The following is a 15,970-nucleotide window of genomic DNA, read 5'->3' on the forward strand; positions in this document are numbered from 1 at the left end:
GTCTCTTACCTACCCTTCCGCCCCGGCAGTCTTCAGGACAGTTCCTGGGGCAACAGCGATCTTTCTCCAGCCCCGCAGGTGCCCCAGGAACCCCTTGTCGGGAGCTGAGCATTGCGGGCATCCCGCATCCCTGGTCTTTGGTGCTCCCGAGCCCCTTCAGTAAAAATCCTTGCTCTTCTTGCGTCAGTCCTAATTGCTCCGAAAAGAGCAAAGGGGCCACGGAGCTAGCTAGCCGCCACCCCAGTGACTTTGCAGGCCCTCCTGCTGTGCCCTCCAAGTCTGTTTTCAAGATTTATCTCCACTCAGAATTAACGAGAAGGGGGAGGAGGGGAGGGAAATGCTAAATAGCCGCGTCGTGTTACAAATTAAGTTCGGTTTCCACAGTGGCAAAACACACGGGGTGCATATTAACCAGGCGGCGTGTGGCGGGGACTTCTCTGAGGGTTGTTTTTGCTTTTTGTCTCTCAAAGGCTTTCCAGAGCCAACGTCCTTGCAGCCTCTTCTGGAGAGATCCAAGTCTGGCGGAGACAAGCTGACCGGGTACATTCTCTGACTTGTTAAAGCAGAAAGTGCCGATGTTCCAAGTGTCAGGGGAACCACATGGTGCTAATGAGGCTGGGAGGTAGTGTGGGGGCGGGGGAGGGTTTGAGGTCCCTGTTCTCCCCTAGCTGGGGCCCTGGGGTAGCTTGTTGAGGAGAGAGAACATAAGACCCCATTAACAGCAGCTGAGTGGTTATTCCCGAATCCCCCTTCCATGCGCCTGTCAGAGCGTTGCCGTGGATCCCAAGGAGTGGGCACCGCCAGGCAGGCTTTCCACTGCGTGAGGGGAATGTGGCAAGAAAGGGCAGCGATGCACAAGACGCATCTATCTTATAGACACAAGCCTGTAAGAAAAAGGGATGCATCATCCTTCATTCCAGGAGGACTGTGAGCAGTGGGACTGTAAAAGGTCTGCCCTTCTTAGAGACCATGTTCCCAGGCTCCATTTAACTCTGTGACTGACGTGCGGTGAACACCAGCATCGTGGGCGTCATGTGTCATTGACCGAACGACACATGACTCATCTAAAGGACAAGAGATTCTGCTTCCTGCGGTAGTTGGTAACCGTGGTGTGCGTGCAGTCTCCCATTTCATGGCATCATGGACTGTGGGGACATTTATTCATTTATTCCAACACTCATTCAACAAGTATAATTATTGAGTGTGCCTACCATATGTTCAGCCCCGTTTGAAGCCCTAGGGATGCGACAGTAAACAAAACAAATTAAAAATGAAACAAAAATCAGCTCCCTCTTGATGAAGGCTCCATTCTGGTGGATATGGGTAGATCAGCCTCTCCAGCACCCCCTCCTATGGTGTGGGCATTGCAGTGTTCCTCTGGGGAGCCGTTCTCGGGCTTTGTGATGGAGATGAGGCTGAGGAATCCTTGTTCACAGAAGCAGGTGCACTGCAGGCAAGCTAAGTGCCCTAGATGGTGTTGGAAAAGGCTGGGGTGGGGGATGACAAGCTGGCAAGGTGGAAGTCTAGAACTGTGGTCGGCCACCTTGGCCACCATGCTGGGACAGGTGTCTGGGAATGAAGGAGACCCAGAGGAAAGCCAAGCTGAGCAACGGAGAGAGAGAGATCCAGAAAATTAGCATGCTTTCCATGAACCAACAATTTCCATTTCCTATCTAGCCAGTTTGAGTTGGGTTTGTGTTATCTGCCACCAAAAGATGCCTCACTTATAGCATCTGGGGGTGCTGGGTGGAGACAAAATCGGAGTTGGTTTTCTGGGGCTCTCTTCTTCTTTAGGGCACACCTTTCCCAGAAAAGTCCCGCATGCACATCGAGGCTATGGCAGTCCGAGGTCATCCCCCCAAGGGTGTTCTATTCCTTTAACCCACTGGGTTGAGAGCACAAATTTCCCCTAGTCTGGCACTCAGGTCCCATCTCTTTTCACAGGGAGACGACGGAGTGTAGAGGGAACTACTAGCCTTCAGAGGCCAAGGCAGCAGGTTCTGAAACCCATCCTTGCAATGTACGAGCTGTGTGGCCTCAGTTTCAGCATCCGCTAAATGGGAATTCTAGCCCCATCCTCCTGGCCTCATATGTAGGAGGAGAAGCATGATGAACAGGTCTCCCTTATTTCCATTCTATCATTTCTCTCCCATCTCAACACTTCGCATGTCGGACCTATTGTAACAAATGGATCAGGTCGCTGAAAGTACATGAGTGAAACAAACAAACAAACAAACAAAATAGGGGTTCCCCAAGGAAAGGCCCACTATCTATCCACCTTTACAAGGGGTTTTTAATCTGGCTCAGGTCCACGCCAATGTTCTGGGCCAGCTTCTACCCCGTAGCCCGGAAAATTAATGCAAGAAAGGTTAGTAATGAGACCAAGGTGAAGTGTGTTTCTTTCCAGGGGTATTTACGTTTTCAGCTGGAATTGTATCTTACTGTAAATGGATGGCTCTTAATTATAGGCATTAAGTGGGGGTTGGAGGGAGAGAGTTATGCCTGAGAGAGTTATGCAGGCATGGGCGGAGGGGGGGGGGGACGTCAACCACATCAGTACCCACAGGCGCTCTCAGTGGGTGAAGCCAGCACTAGTGTGTGAACTGTTGCCACCACGTGCTCTGATCTCCCCCCAGCTCCTCTCTGAAATAAACCTGTGTGGTTGGGGCCTCGGCGTCTGAGCCACCATTCCCACTGCAGTCACGGGGAGAGTGAGAAGCCGAGCCCTGCCCCGCTGCAGAAATGCCAACCCTCCTCTCAGCTCCTCTGGAGGCTTGGCGTCCTAATGATCCATCTGTTAGCGGCAGTGACTGGGGCTCTGACACAAAAATCAAGGACAGTGGAAGAGGTTTCCTGGTGGTCGATGGGGTGGCACTAACGGCGTGTCTGCAGGGACAGCAGTACCAGGGTGCGGTGGGATGCCCAATGCCCTACACCCACAGGGTCAGCAGTGTAAGCGAGGATTGCAACACGTGCCGAGCTCTCCTTCCTGCATGCTTCCGGGAGCGCATTGCTGGGGCTTCTGAATGTAGGGCCTCTCTGCCAGCTGCTCCGGACCCCTCAGTGCCTCTGTGAATTGAGAACTATAAGCTCAGTAAGTTCATTTCTATATCAGTTGGCGAGAGTAGATTTCTGTGGTTTGCAAATCAGAATCCCCCATAAACACCTGTCCGTAAAAGACTTCCAAATCTCCATCCCAGGGCCGACCTCTCCTATCTTCTGAACTTCTCTTGTTTTTAGCCAAGAATCCCCACTTGTATCTTCCAAATTTACTCAAGATCGTGAATTTCTTCCTGAATGTCAACTCTTCAATTTCACATAATCATCAACGGTTTCTCTGGTGCCCAGATTCCTCAGTCGTAATTAGCGTCCTATGAATCTAATCCTTGGCTCCTTTTTTTTTAAACAGCCTCCAACCACACTGCCCCTCAACAAGCCTAGCTAGGCAACAAGTATTTAAGGCATGGCCTTCGAGGGGGCCCAGCCCAGCGCACAGACTCTCTTTTTTTATAGTTCCCCCAAACCATCCCAGATTCTCCTCCAGAAGCATGTCCATCTTGTCCCTGAGGTATCAGTGACATACTCCTTGCTTTGGGCTGGTTTTTCTTGGTGTGTCTTCCTCTGATGTATTTTGAATCACCTCACGTCTCTTGTCAGACACCCACAGTGGTGCGTGACAGTGTTGCAAATCCAATTAGGACCTTGGATAATATGGCCTCACGGGCCCCTGGCAAGTGCCTCTCTTGGTTTGCCTTCATCATCTCTAACTAAAGCACCACCTTCAACTTGCGTTTTTACAGAGACAGCCTGTCCTTGCGGCTCCAACCCCGGAGCCCCCTGAAATACGACAGGCCTTTCCTCATCCAGAATGCCTCTCTAGCCCAAGTCAGACAGCAGAAGGCTCCTGGGAGGTATTCTCAGAGCAGTGCCGCCAGGCTCCAGATGTTCTAGAAATCCCAACATCCTCTGGGCACACGCATTTTTTCCCCAATCAGTTTTTGTTGTTTGCGTGTGACACAGTTGGGCATTTTTAATTTATATTTCGGTAGGTGTGGATGTCTGTGTGTGTCTGTGTTTTCTACTCTTGGAGACCATAGCTTCCTCAAAGGCATAGACTGTGTCTCTTATTTCCAACTCTCTTGGCATGCGGTTAGAATGACAATGGTGTTATTAATATTTTCATTTTGCTTTATTGCTTACAAAGTGCTGCCACAAATGTTATAAAGTCCTCACAGCAAGTGAAGACCTTAAATTCCGGCTCAGGCAGACCTAATTACGTCCTGACTCTACAACTTAATACAGGCCAGTGTCTCGGTTTGTTCATCTGTGAACAGGGCACGATGATGCTTCAGAGTTCATAGGGTTGCTGTAAGAATGAAATAAGTCCGAGTGAGAAAAGTGTCTAGCACATAAAACAGGCCCAGTTAGGAGTATTGTTATTGTTTGTTGAAGTAACTGCCTTCATTTTACAAATGAGGAAAATGAAGCTCAGAGAGGATAAGCAATTGGCTTAGGAACTTGAAATTGCAAGACGCTTGGGTGACTCAGTTGGTTAAGCATCTGCCTACCACTCAGGTCGTGATCCCAGGGTCCTGGAATCAAGTCCAGCCTAGAGCTCCTTGCTCAGCAGGGAGCCTGCTTCTCTCTCTGTCTGCTGCTCCCTTTGCTCGTGCTCTCTTGGTCTCTCTCTGGCAAATAAATAAATAAAATCTTAAAACAAAACAAAACAAAACAAAAAAAAGAACTTGAAATAACCAAAGGGCAGACCAGAATATAGAATAGGCTCTAAGATGCTATGGCATCTGACCCCGTGTACTGTTAGGATCCCTGGCAATTCAAAGCATCATGTACTACTTGCTGGGAGATCCAGATGGACACTGCAGAAGTCTGTGCAGGATCCCAGAATAACCCAGAAGGACTGGAGTCTTAAAAAGCAACTACGTAAAGAAGTTGGGGTAGGTTACTCTGACAAGAAGGTGTGAATTGACTTATACTTTTAAAAAGTGAAAGCACACTTTCCCAAGAGGTCAGAAATGCTGAGTCAACACCTCTAGCGTGGGCTGCCAACTGCTGCAGACAGAAGTAGAGGGAAGCTGCTGGGGCACAAGACTCTGCTCTTGCACACTGAGTTTGACACTATTTCTTATTCCATTTTTTCCTCATCGGTGAGGAGAAAGGGTGGCAATGTCCCTAATGCAACTTCCCAAGGAACCCATCCCATCAATCAATATGTCACTCTTCCGTTGTCATGATATATAGGAAGGAAGGAAACACCCACTAGCAAAGAACAGCGCCATTTTTGAAAGACAATAAATTGTCCATGAGGACATTCTAATTGAGAGGCCAATTTTGTGGGGCTGTGAAGGGAGCACAGGGCTTGGCACACGATGCGCTATGTCACCCCGGGGGGCACCCACTTGGCCTTGGGGGCTCAGTTTCCTTACCCGAGCAATGGGGATAATAATCCTCATTATGGGATTATCTTGGGGATTACATGAGTTTATACACTGAACCACTTGGCATTATATCCAGCTTATAACAGAGTCTAAGATGTTTTGTTTTGTTTTTTAATTCTGGGCTCTGCTCAGGGTCACTCCTGATTCAGTCCATTCAGTGATTTCCATGGAGCTCAACAAACCTGGGTAGGGATAAGTTAAGAGTGTCTTCTCTGTGGCTGATGGCTCCCTGTGATGTTAGGAGCTAGTCTGAGCCCCTTGCTGGCTTCTGAACACCCAAACCCTGAGGAACATAGCCTATTGTATTTTACTTTCCTTTTAAAATTTGACATATAATCTTCATACAAGAAAGTGTACAAATCTTAATTATATAGCTCAAAGTATTTTTACCGTATGTATGGTAAAATGATAATCAGGGTTGATTATCATGATCCAGATTATTCTAGAAATTTCCATTACCCGAGGTTTCCCACTGCCCATTGCAGACAATACCCCTCTACCTCCAGAGATAACCACTCTTCTGGCTTCCATCATCTTAGATTTGGTTTGCTTACACTTGAAGAATTTTTTTTAAAAGAAAGAAATAAAAGCACTCATGTTTTCTTTTTTTTTTTTTAAAGAATTATTTATTATTTGAGAGAGTGGGGGAGGAGCAGAGAGAGAGAATCTCCAGGAGACTCCCCGCTGAGTACAGAGCTCAATGCAGGGCTCCATCCTCAGACCCTGAGATCATGACCTGAGCCAAAATCAAGAGCTGGTCCTTAACCAACTGAGTCACCCAGGCGCCCCAGCACTCATGCTTTTAAATCACCTGCCACCATCACCCAGGGCAATTTCATTTTAACCTAAGATTCTTCTGAAATTGAAGAAAGAGTTGGGAAGGGAAAAAAAATCCGACTGATGTGGAATACAAGGGATTAGGAGACACAGAGCTTTGGGAAAGGGTACCCGTAACCTGAGGAAAACCCTGGGGCCAGAGGGAAAACTATTCATGGCACAGAGGTGTTGACAGCTTGGATGGTAAATAAAGGAGTTCTGCGTACTGGGGGCTGCATTCTCACTAGCAGAGACCTTCCAAGGTGGTCTACGCTGACATCAGAGGGGATGGATTAAAGAAAGCCCGCTAGGTAGAAAGTCAGTTTGCCAATTGTCTGCATAGATTAGCAAGCACCTGCTGTCATCAGGCCTGAAAACAAGCCTCATGGGCGGAGGGGGTTGACTCCAGGGAGGGTGAGATGTCCAAACGCCACAAAGAGGGGAAAGAGGAGGAAGGAACAAGGCGACCCCAGAGAGTGTGCGAATGACTGCTCCTGTTCAAACAGCTCTACACAATCCTTAGACTTCCAGAGAATCTTCCCCTGTTAAAACTGTGAGGGGATTGCATTAACTATGCATGATTCTTCTGTTGACACTTGGGTGATCTGTGCTGATAGAAGGGAAGGAAGGCCAACCTCTTAGACTCTGTGGCCAGGGACCACACTGCGCTGGGCTGGAACAATGGAGGGTCAGGGTCATCCCAGCCAGCTCAGGAAGCCATTGTGAGACCTATCAGGAGACAGAGCTCCCCCCACCCCCAACTCCCCTCGCTTTTTCTTCTCAAGCCCAGCCCCCACTGAGAAGGAGCTCTGAGCAGTCAAGCTATGGGCCAAGTTGCCCTGGGCCAACTTTAAGACCTCTGGCCATTGGGGAGGGATCTAAGGCTTTGGCCTCTAATCGGGTAGCCAAACAATTAGATTCAATTTATCAAATAGAATTAGCCTGAAAATAGGTAAAGATACAAGGCTGGTAGTTTGACTGATGCTCTTTGATGCCTTTCTTCCTTTCCACTGACTGAATTCTCAAAGCTGTGGGAACACTACAGCAGGCTCCCCCAATTCTTTTTTTTTTTTTTGGCCTATATACCTTTAATGAAGGAAATTTTAAGCATAGCCCAAAATACGCTCATCTGTTTATAAATTACAGACACAGAATCCTCTGCCAGTGTGTTCTGTACAGTAAAAACAACGAAAAGAAAATCTGAAAAATGAGGTGAAAGATGAAATAAATAATACTCTCAAACTGATTCTACTTTCTAACAGGGAAAAAATACTTTTGCTTTAGTCAAAAAGAATTAATATGTTTTAGTAGGAGCAGTGGTTCAGTAAATCTTCAACCCATTGCGATAAGACAGTCTAGGGGAAAAGAGTTCAAGTCTTAGTTTGCAAGACTGTCAGAGCTGACAAAATTCCTTCACCAAGGGACATAGAGACAAAAGAGATGCACCCCTAGCTGGAATCGATAAATCATGAGAGTTTATTTTTTTAGTCTTCTCTGTAAATCATGCAGATTTTGTTGAAATATGGTCTTGAAATTTCTATCTTCCTTGATGTCTGTCAGTTGTTCTTACAAAGTAATGCTATTAGTATTCTCAACAAATGAGTTCAGAACCCCCCAGAACTCTGCCTGGAGGCTCTTTAAACAGCTTAGAAAATTTTATTTTCAACTTTTTAAAAGAGTGTGGACCGACAGCATGTTTATACTATTTGTGCCAACAGGTGACAAATTTAAACCATTTCCAAAATGCTCTTTTCATATAGAAGTTTCTTTAGAAAGACTTTCTTACTTGTTAAAATGTCACCTTTTTCTCGAGGGGACAGGTGAAGTATGCTTATTGTTTCAAAAAACTCTGCTTCATGACGTTTGTCATCATAGTAAAGGTCTGCAAATACAAAACATTTGTTTCTTGTGAGAGAAAAACGTGGAACTTAACTTTAAGTTTGACAAATCTATTCAGAACTTTTCCATCACCGACGAGTGGTTCAAAATGTTTTCATGATCATTCTCCATCTCAATAAGAAGTATTGCTGATTCTCTAGTCTAAGATACCATAGCAACCAGGCAGGTGTGAAGGGCAGAGGCTCTCAATATCTGAAAAGGGCAGAAGGATGAGGGCACCGTGGCCCATCCTCTGCCTTGGAGAACTGCTCTCTACTTACGGGGTGTCTCCCATGCTGTGTGACAAGTAACCCTTTGACATTCAGACTGAGGGTGCCAGTGATAAGCCACATAATACATTTTTGTTTGGGTTTTAGATGAAAAATAGATATATAGAGAAGCTTGAAGTGTCCTAGTGGCTCACATCTCATTTTGGAAACATGTTAGTCTTAAGTTGGCTTAACTTTGAGTCCATACAGTTCATCACTCTAGTTGTGAGATGTTGGGGACATTTTGCAACTTTAGTCTGCATAGGATCCCTCTTCAAACTTGGGATGATGGCAATACTGACCTCATAGGCTTGCTGTGAGATTACATGAAGTCTGACATGAAATCACTTAGTATGGTGCCTGGTACAATGAAAACTAACTATAATAATGCTTGCAGTTCAGGTTCCATTCATTAAGAAGTCCACTTTATTTTTTTTTAAGGTTTTATTTATTTATTTGACAGACAGAGATCACAAGTGGGCAGAGAAGCAGGCAGAGAGAGAGAGAGGAGGAGGAAGCAGGCTCTCCACTGAGCAGAGAGCCCGATACAGGGCTCGATCCCAGGACCCTGAGATCATGACCTGAGCCAAAGGCAGAGGCTTTAACCCACTGAGCCAACCAGGTGCCCCAAGAAGCCCACTTTAATCAGACTTTGCCAGAAAGAGTTTCTTGAGATAATCTACCATTCATTCCCACTCCATTTCATCCACTATCCCAGGTCTGACTTTGGGTATGGCAAATACATCTCATTGGATCTCACATGTTGGATCACATTCCGTAATAGTAACTGCCTGGAGCACTGTGTTGAAAGGCACTGTGTTGTTGAGTCTAAGTTCCATGGGGGGAAAAGTGCTGTGATTGATTAGCAATGTCTGTGAGAGGCACAGGAGGAGGAGATGGTAGCAAGCTGTCCCAGATACTACTGATCCTTATCTCACTTCTGGGCACCTTCAGGACCAGGAAATTGCGTTGATCTTCCCCACATGACCAATCCCTAGCATAGTTTCTGTAATATATCAAGGAGTCAAACAAGGCTTGTTGGATAAAATGAATATATCAACAAATGGTTTTACCATTTGTTACTACCATCTGTTACTTCCAACACCTCCATTAGCTTGAAGGAAAGTATTGTCTTCTAAAAGAAGTTTGATCCTAAAGACCTTCCCATGGGGGTTTGGAGTTGGACCAGCCAGTCTGACCAGGTACCTCAGGTTGAAGAAGAGGCTACGGAAGGAGGGGTATGGAAGAAGGTGACCCCGAGGACAGCATGTGAGTGGGATGTGGGCAAAGTCCATGTGAAGCTTGTAGGACACAAACTGAAGGCTGACAAACTTTAAGTCCCATTATAACAAAAGTGACTGTCCTAAATTTTGTGAATTGGACAAAGGAGTATTATATATGCTTTTAAGCCAATGTTTTAAAAAATCATTGGATAACAGATACAAAAATATTTCTGTAAGTATGAGAGGCTTACAAATCACAAGGGTAGCTAGTGAGCATTCAGTTTTGCTGCCTGTGAAGGTGTGATTCTATGCTGGAGGACGGTGGCTGGTTTGTAAGAAAAACTTACTCTGTGTGGTTTGGCCAAAGAGACAGCTATGAAGTTTAAGGATTTGTAGAAATATGGAAGGAAGGGATCTTGAAGATCAGACCAAGGAGTCCAGCCTTAGTCTGCTTCACCATCCTACCACCAATGTGCCATGGAGATGACCTTGTCTTTTCAAACTATAGTAAATTGACCTTACAGTTGACTCTTGAGCAATGCAGGGTCAGGGGTACTGACGCCCTACACGGTCAAAAATCCATGTTAACTTTGACACCCTCCCCCCAAACTTAACTACTACTAACAGCTTACTCTTGATCAGAAGCCTTTCTGATAACATAAACACCTAACACATATTTTATATGTTATATATATTATATACCGTCTTCTTACAATAAAGTCAGCTAGAGAAAAGAAAATGTTATTAAGGAAATCATAAGAAGAGAAAATATATTTACAGCACCACAAGCAAACTCACACAGTCCAAACCCATGTTGTTCAAGAGTCAACTGTAATTGAGTTTTAGACACTTAAAACATTTATTATGCCCTCTTAAGCTAAGCCAAGATTGCCCGGGTATTATAAACTTCAGCGAAGAATGACTATAAGCTGTGTGTACCCATATAAAACAGATATGTAGTTATACATGTACATTATAATTAATGTAAAATTACAATTTAATGTCCGCCATTTATTGTTGAGTAATGTTCATCATTCACTATAAACAGGCAACAGAAAACACCCACTCGAGTTGTTAAGCATGCCTTTGATTTCCTGACTCTTTTATGGTGGCTCAGCAAATTAAATAACTCAGTGTTCTCCTCTGGAGGAGAGAGATTTTCTTGTTGTTTGTTTCATAATGAACATTAGTCAACCCTTGACTAATGTTGGATATGAAGTTACACATTAGCCATGTATTAAATATTGTTTGTTGTGTGTACAGAATGTAACTGTGCAAGGTAAGCTTCTTTTGGCATTTGAGAGAGCCCAATAAATAGCACTTCTCTTCCAGGATCAAGTTCTGAGCCAACTGAGAAATCACACAAAAGAATAAGGCAGCCAAGAAACTAAATCACCTTTTTCTCCCACTGATGGAGCTGATAACTGGAGAATGAGGTTTATAGATGCAACGAGACTCCAGAATTAGGCAAAGCAGCTTACCCAGTCAGAGGCAGATGCAATCTTCAGATGTAGTCCACATGTAGTCGGATGTAGACCACAGATGTAGTCCTCCCAGAACTTACATCATGGAGGAACACGAAAGAACATGCACACCTGCAGAAGAGAAAGAGACCTGAGTTCCAAGCCCTGGCATCACCTTCCAGACTCACGTATAGACGAATTCTCCATGTACCTCTTTTCCAGTGGCCTTGAAGTTGTGCAAGGGAATGGTGTCAAATTCAGAAGGACAACAGAAGGTCATCAAAATAAGCTGATTAAGATCAAAACATGCAGGAAATATGTCATTATTCATTTGAGTAATATATTTGAATATAGGCTCTGGGAGAATCAGAAATTTTTTGTTTGTTCACTGCTATATTCCCAGTGCTTAGGAAGATTACCTGGCACATATAAGGTGTTCAACAAATATTGACGAAGTGAACAGACAGGCAGGAGTAAGTGAGCAGGCAGAGACAATATTACCCATATAGCTCCCTCCTCATAGAAAGAAAAGGCCTTCCTCACACATCTAGAAGATATTTTTAAAATAACAATAGCGGGTGGCTGTGTGATGGACATTGGGGAGGGTATGTGCTAAAAAAGTATGTGAGAAAAAAAAAATCTTAAAAATTTAAAATAAAAAATAATAAAATGAAATAACAATAGCTGTCCTAGGGGAAAAATTTTTTTTTAAGATTTTATTTATTTATTTGACAGGCAAAGATCACAAGTAGGCAGAGAGGCAGGCAGAGAGAGAGAGGGAAGCAGCCTCCCTGCTGAGCAGAGAGCCCAATGCAGTGCTCGATCCCAGGTCCCTGAGATAGTGACCAGAGCCGAAGGCAGAGGCTTAACCCACTGAGCCACCCATGAGCCTCTAGGAAAAAAATTTTTTGAGTGGACAACTTCGCCATCACATGATTTCATAGAGTTATTTGTGGTTAAAGGAAAAGAATGGTATTGTCCACTAATATTTACTGGACAGATGTTAGGTATCAGGCACTGTCCCAAGCCTTGATGAGTGTGAACCCCTCTAAATTTTGCAGCAGTTATTTCAAATAGGAAACATTGCTGGCCCAGTTTAGGAATGTACAAAAGGACAGTGCTATAACAAAGTCAGATCCAGACATTTGAGTTCCTGAGCTCATCCTATTAACCACCACACATCATTTTACCTTTGAATCACACCTTTTTTCCCTCCCACTCACGTGTGCGCTCACGCATCCTTCGATGGAATTGTTTTCGTCTCTGTGTGATTTAGTTTTCACATCTATAAAAAGGTGGTAAGGACACTAATTTAATACAGTGGGGCTAAATAAAATAATGAGTGTTAGACACAGCACAATGCTCGGTCCATAGCAAATGATTTATAAAGAGCTGTTCCTGTCTGCCTTGTTGATGTTGACATTGCCTCCATTGCAAAGTCTCTGTCCCAGGCCCCATATTCATCTCTAGAACGTCCCCTCTTGGGTCCACCCAGATGCAGTCAGCTGCAGCAGGAGTGATGGGCTCCCACATCCATTCTCTGACAGGGCTATGGACTTAGTGGGTTCTGAGCTCTGCTTCTTCCCAAACACATGGTCTGGATGGTCTTCCCGTGGTCAACTCTAACTGTTGCTGGGCCTTGCTTTCCATTTTACAAAGGAGGCCAACACCTGTCCAGTCTCTCTTCTCAGGGTGGTCATGAGAGCACACACAGGGTTTTCTGTGAAGGAGAAAAGCACGTGACAAACTACAGGGCTGCGGGTATAGGTGCAGAATGAAGGCTCCTGTACGGAATCAGCTCCTTTCCAGTTCCAGAAGAGCCCACAATCCACGCTTCTCTTCTCTGACCAAAGCTGTGAACCAATTGTGATATAAGACAAAAGAGCAAGGCAGCCTGGAAACCAAAATGTCCCCTTTAAAATTTACCGAGAAAGCTGTTATTGGAGAATGTGACTTACATATGCAGGCTTCTGGATATACTGAATTCTGGAAATAGGTAAACCAACCTAACCCAGTCAAAGACAGTATGTCCCTCCAGGGGTCAAGGTTATTTAAGTTAAAAAGATGATGCTTGCAAGGGCATAGGGCTCGTGATCCAAAAAATGTGCATTATTACTATTGTCATTACTAAGGAATTTGGCCAAATGCAAATGTGGGAGCTTGGCATTGAGTAATGTCATACAATCTGCCACTGTCTCCTAGGCTAGGGAGTAATGTCTCCACATCCTACACAGAAGGCTCTGCATGTCTTGCACCTCAATTTCCATTAACCCTGGAGGAAGGGAAAGAAAAGTCAAATTCCTTCCCGAACACACTAATGCACCCACCTGCTTTCCCCCTAAATCTCTATAAGACGCAAACGCTCCAGGAATATATTGGAAACTTTTGGAGACATGTGATTCCCAAAAACCCATTCATCATCAGTAGTCACTAAGGTGTGTTTCAGTGTTTTTCTAGAAAGATTTTGAGGTAGAATTTTTTTTTTCTTTCCTTCTATCCTTCCTGCCTGCTTGCCTCCCTCTCTCCCTCCATTTCTTCCTCCCTTCCTTCTTTCCTTCTTTCCTTTCCTTCTTTAGCTAAAGAGCTGTGAGCAGGAGTAGATGGCTTGGTTTCAGAAAGGCGCCAAGGTGAATTAACACTGATTCCCCTGAGGGAAAATGTAAAACTGCTAATAACTTGTTTGCAAAGGTAGGCGAGGTGGAAAGTATAAGCTTAACGTTCCCTACAAGCTGCGGCTTGCTCTTCCGGGAGGAGAGAGTGCTCTCAAGGGTTCCAGAATACATTGTGCACCTGCCATGTGCCTGCTGGCCAAGTCCATCGGCTCTCCCTCTCAATTATGATGCCTTTGGAAAGGAGCCTCAAGACCGTGTCTTACCTCTGGCATGGGATGGTTGGGACTTGTTAGCTGTTGAGGGTTTCTCTTGCTGTGGGGACCACATGGTCCAACAGGACCGAACCTGCCTGGAGGAGATGTTACAGGCAGGTGGGTAGTCGGATGGGGAACACGGGACAGTAGGACCCTGGAGGACCCTATTCACAGAATCACTTTCCAACCACAGTCATTTTATACACTCAATTCACTTCACAGCTCTGAGGTCTGTCAGAGATGATCTTGTTTCCTTCTTTATTTATCTATCTATCTATCTATTTATTTATTTTATTTTCTGTCTTCCCCACGAGAATAGGAAGTCCCAGGAGGGCGGTGGCCTCATCTGTCATGTTCACCACGGCAATGTCTATGTCAAGGTCACAGTCTGAATCACAGTAATCAGGAAGTAAATATTTGTTGAATGAATGAAGAAATGAACCCTATCTACACGCTCATTTTACTGAAGAGGAGACAAAGCCACAGAGTGACGTGACTGTAGTCACACGGGTGGCGGATGGATATGGCCTAGAATCCGGTTCCTCTGACTCCGAGTACCTTCTCAATGCCCAGCTCCTTCAGGGCTTGTAATCACACGTCACCTTCTCAGGAGGCCCAGCCTGGCCTCCATATGAAACACACCATCCCCTCCAGCCAGCCAACATTTCCCATTTCCCATTTCCTCCCCGGCTCCACACTCCACACTCCACACTCCACACTCCACACTCTGCTCACTGCCACCCCCGGCCTGTGAGCGCTATATATCTTACCTTGCTCTTGTTTGTCCCTACCTGGAGGATGGAGGCTGCATGGGAGCAGGGATTTGGTCCGTGGGTTCATTGCTGTGCCCCCAGCCCTGAGCATAATACCTGACACATAGTAAATAACAACTACTTGCTGCTGAAGAAAGAATGAGCAGGACTATGGTCCTCAGCCTTCAGGGAGTCGAGAGGATACACTCTCTGAATGACGGATATGACCTCAATGAGTAGCGAGTAGATAGAACTTAGACACTAAACTTGTGTTCTCAGTACCTCTCGGGCAGGTTTAGCCTGGGTCTCCATTCTCCCATCTGTGTGATGGGATCACAGAATGACTATATGATACCATTTCTCTAGACCCCTTTACATGTGTCTGGCATCTAGTAGGTGCTCAATAAGTGTTTTTCCCCTTGCCCTTAACCTGTCAATAGGGTTCCTGGACCTCCGAATCCAAGGAAAACATAGGCAGCCCCTTGAACAGAGTTCGGAGAGGTAGAAATTATGAGTAAATGGGGAGCGGAGGAAGATCTGTGAGATAGCACCTCTCTGCTCCCCTTCATGTCTTGTCTGAGCCCAGGAAGCATGAGGCACACTCTATTCAGAGGGCAGAAGGCAATCTGTTCATTATGGAGAAAGGAGAAGCACTGGCATGCTGGGGATTTTCCCACCCGATTCTGGAAGCGTTTGCCAAAGTGGTGCAAGTCAGGAAGGGGTCCTCTGCAAAAGTGAGAGTGGAGCCAAGGGAGCCTCTCTGCACTGATTCTGAGTTATGGACAGCTTCCCACCTGTCTTTCTGTTTCTAGGCCTATGCTGCCATGTGACCAGTGACATGCCAACCAAAATGACAGGTCGAGAGTGACACGGGCCCCGTGGGCTATTTTCTGCCCAGGGCTCTGCCTGCTGGCACTGGCCCATGACCTGTTGGATTCCTCCAGTACAGCTGAGTCACAGGAGCCTGAGGAGAAATGACGTGGGTGTGGGCCATCCCCAGATGCTTCCAGCATCTGTCCCCTCCAGGGCCCTCTCTGGGAGGTGGTGTATGCACAGTGGTTAAGACACTAGCTTCTCGTCCCACCTTTGTCACTTACCCGTTGGGGTGGGTCCCTTCACTGCTTGAAGCTCACTTTTCCCATCTATAAAAAGGGAACACTGTAATAATTATAATAATAACAATAGTTACTTTAAGGGATTGTTAGGGACTTTAATGAGAGAATCTACGTAAAGCTTCTGGCATGTAG

Source organism: Mustela lutreola, chromosome 1 (assembly GCF_030435805.1).
Source record: "Mustela lutreola isolate mMusLut2 chromosome 1, mMusLut2.pri, whole genome shotgun sequence".
NCBI classification, from domain to species: domain Eukaryota; kingdom Metazoa; phylum Chordata; class Mammalia; order Carnivora; family Mustelidae; genus Mustela; species Mustela lutreola.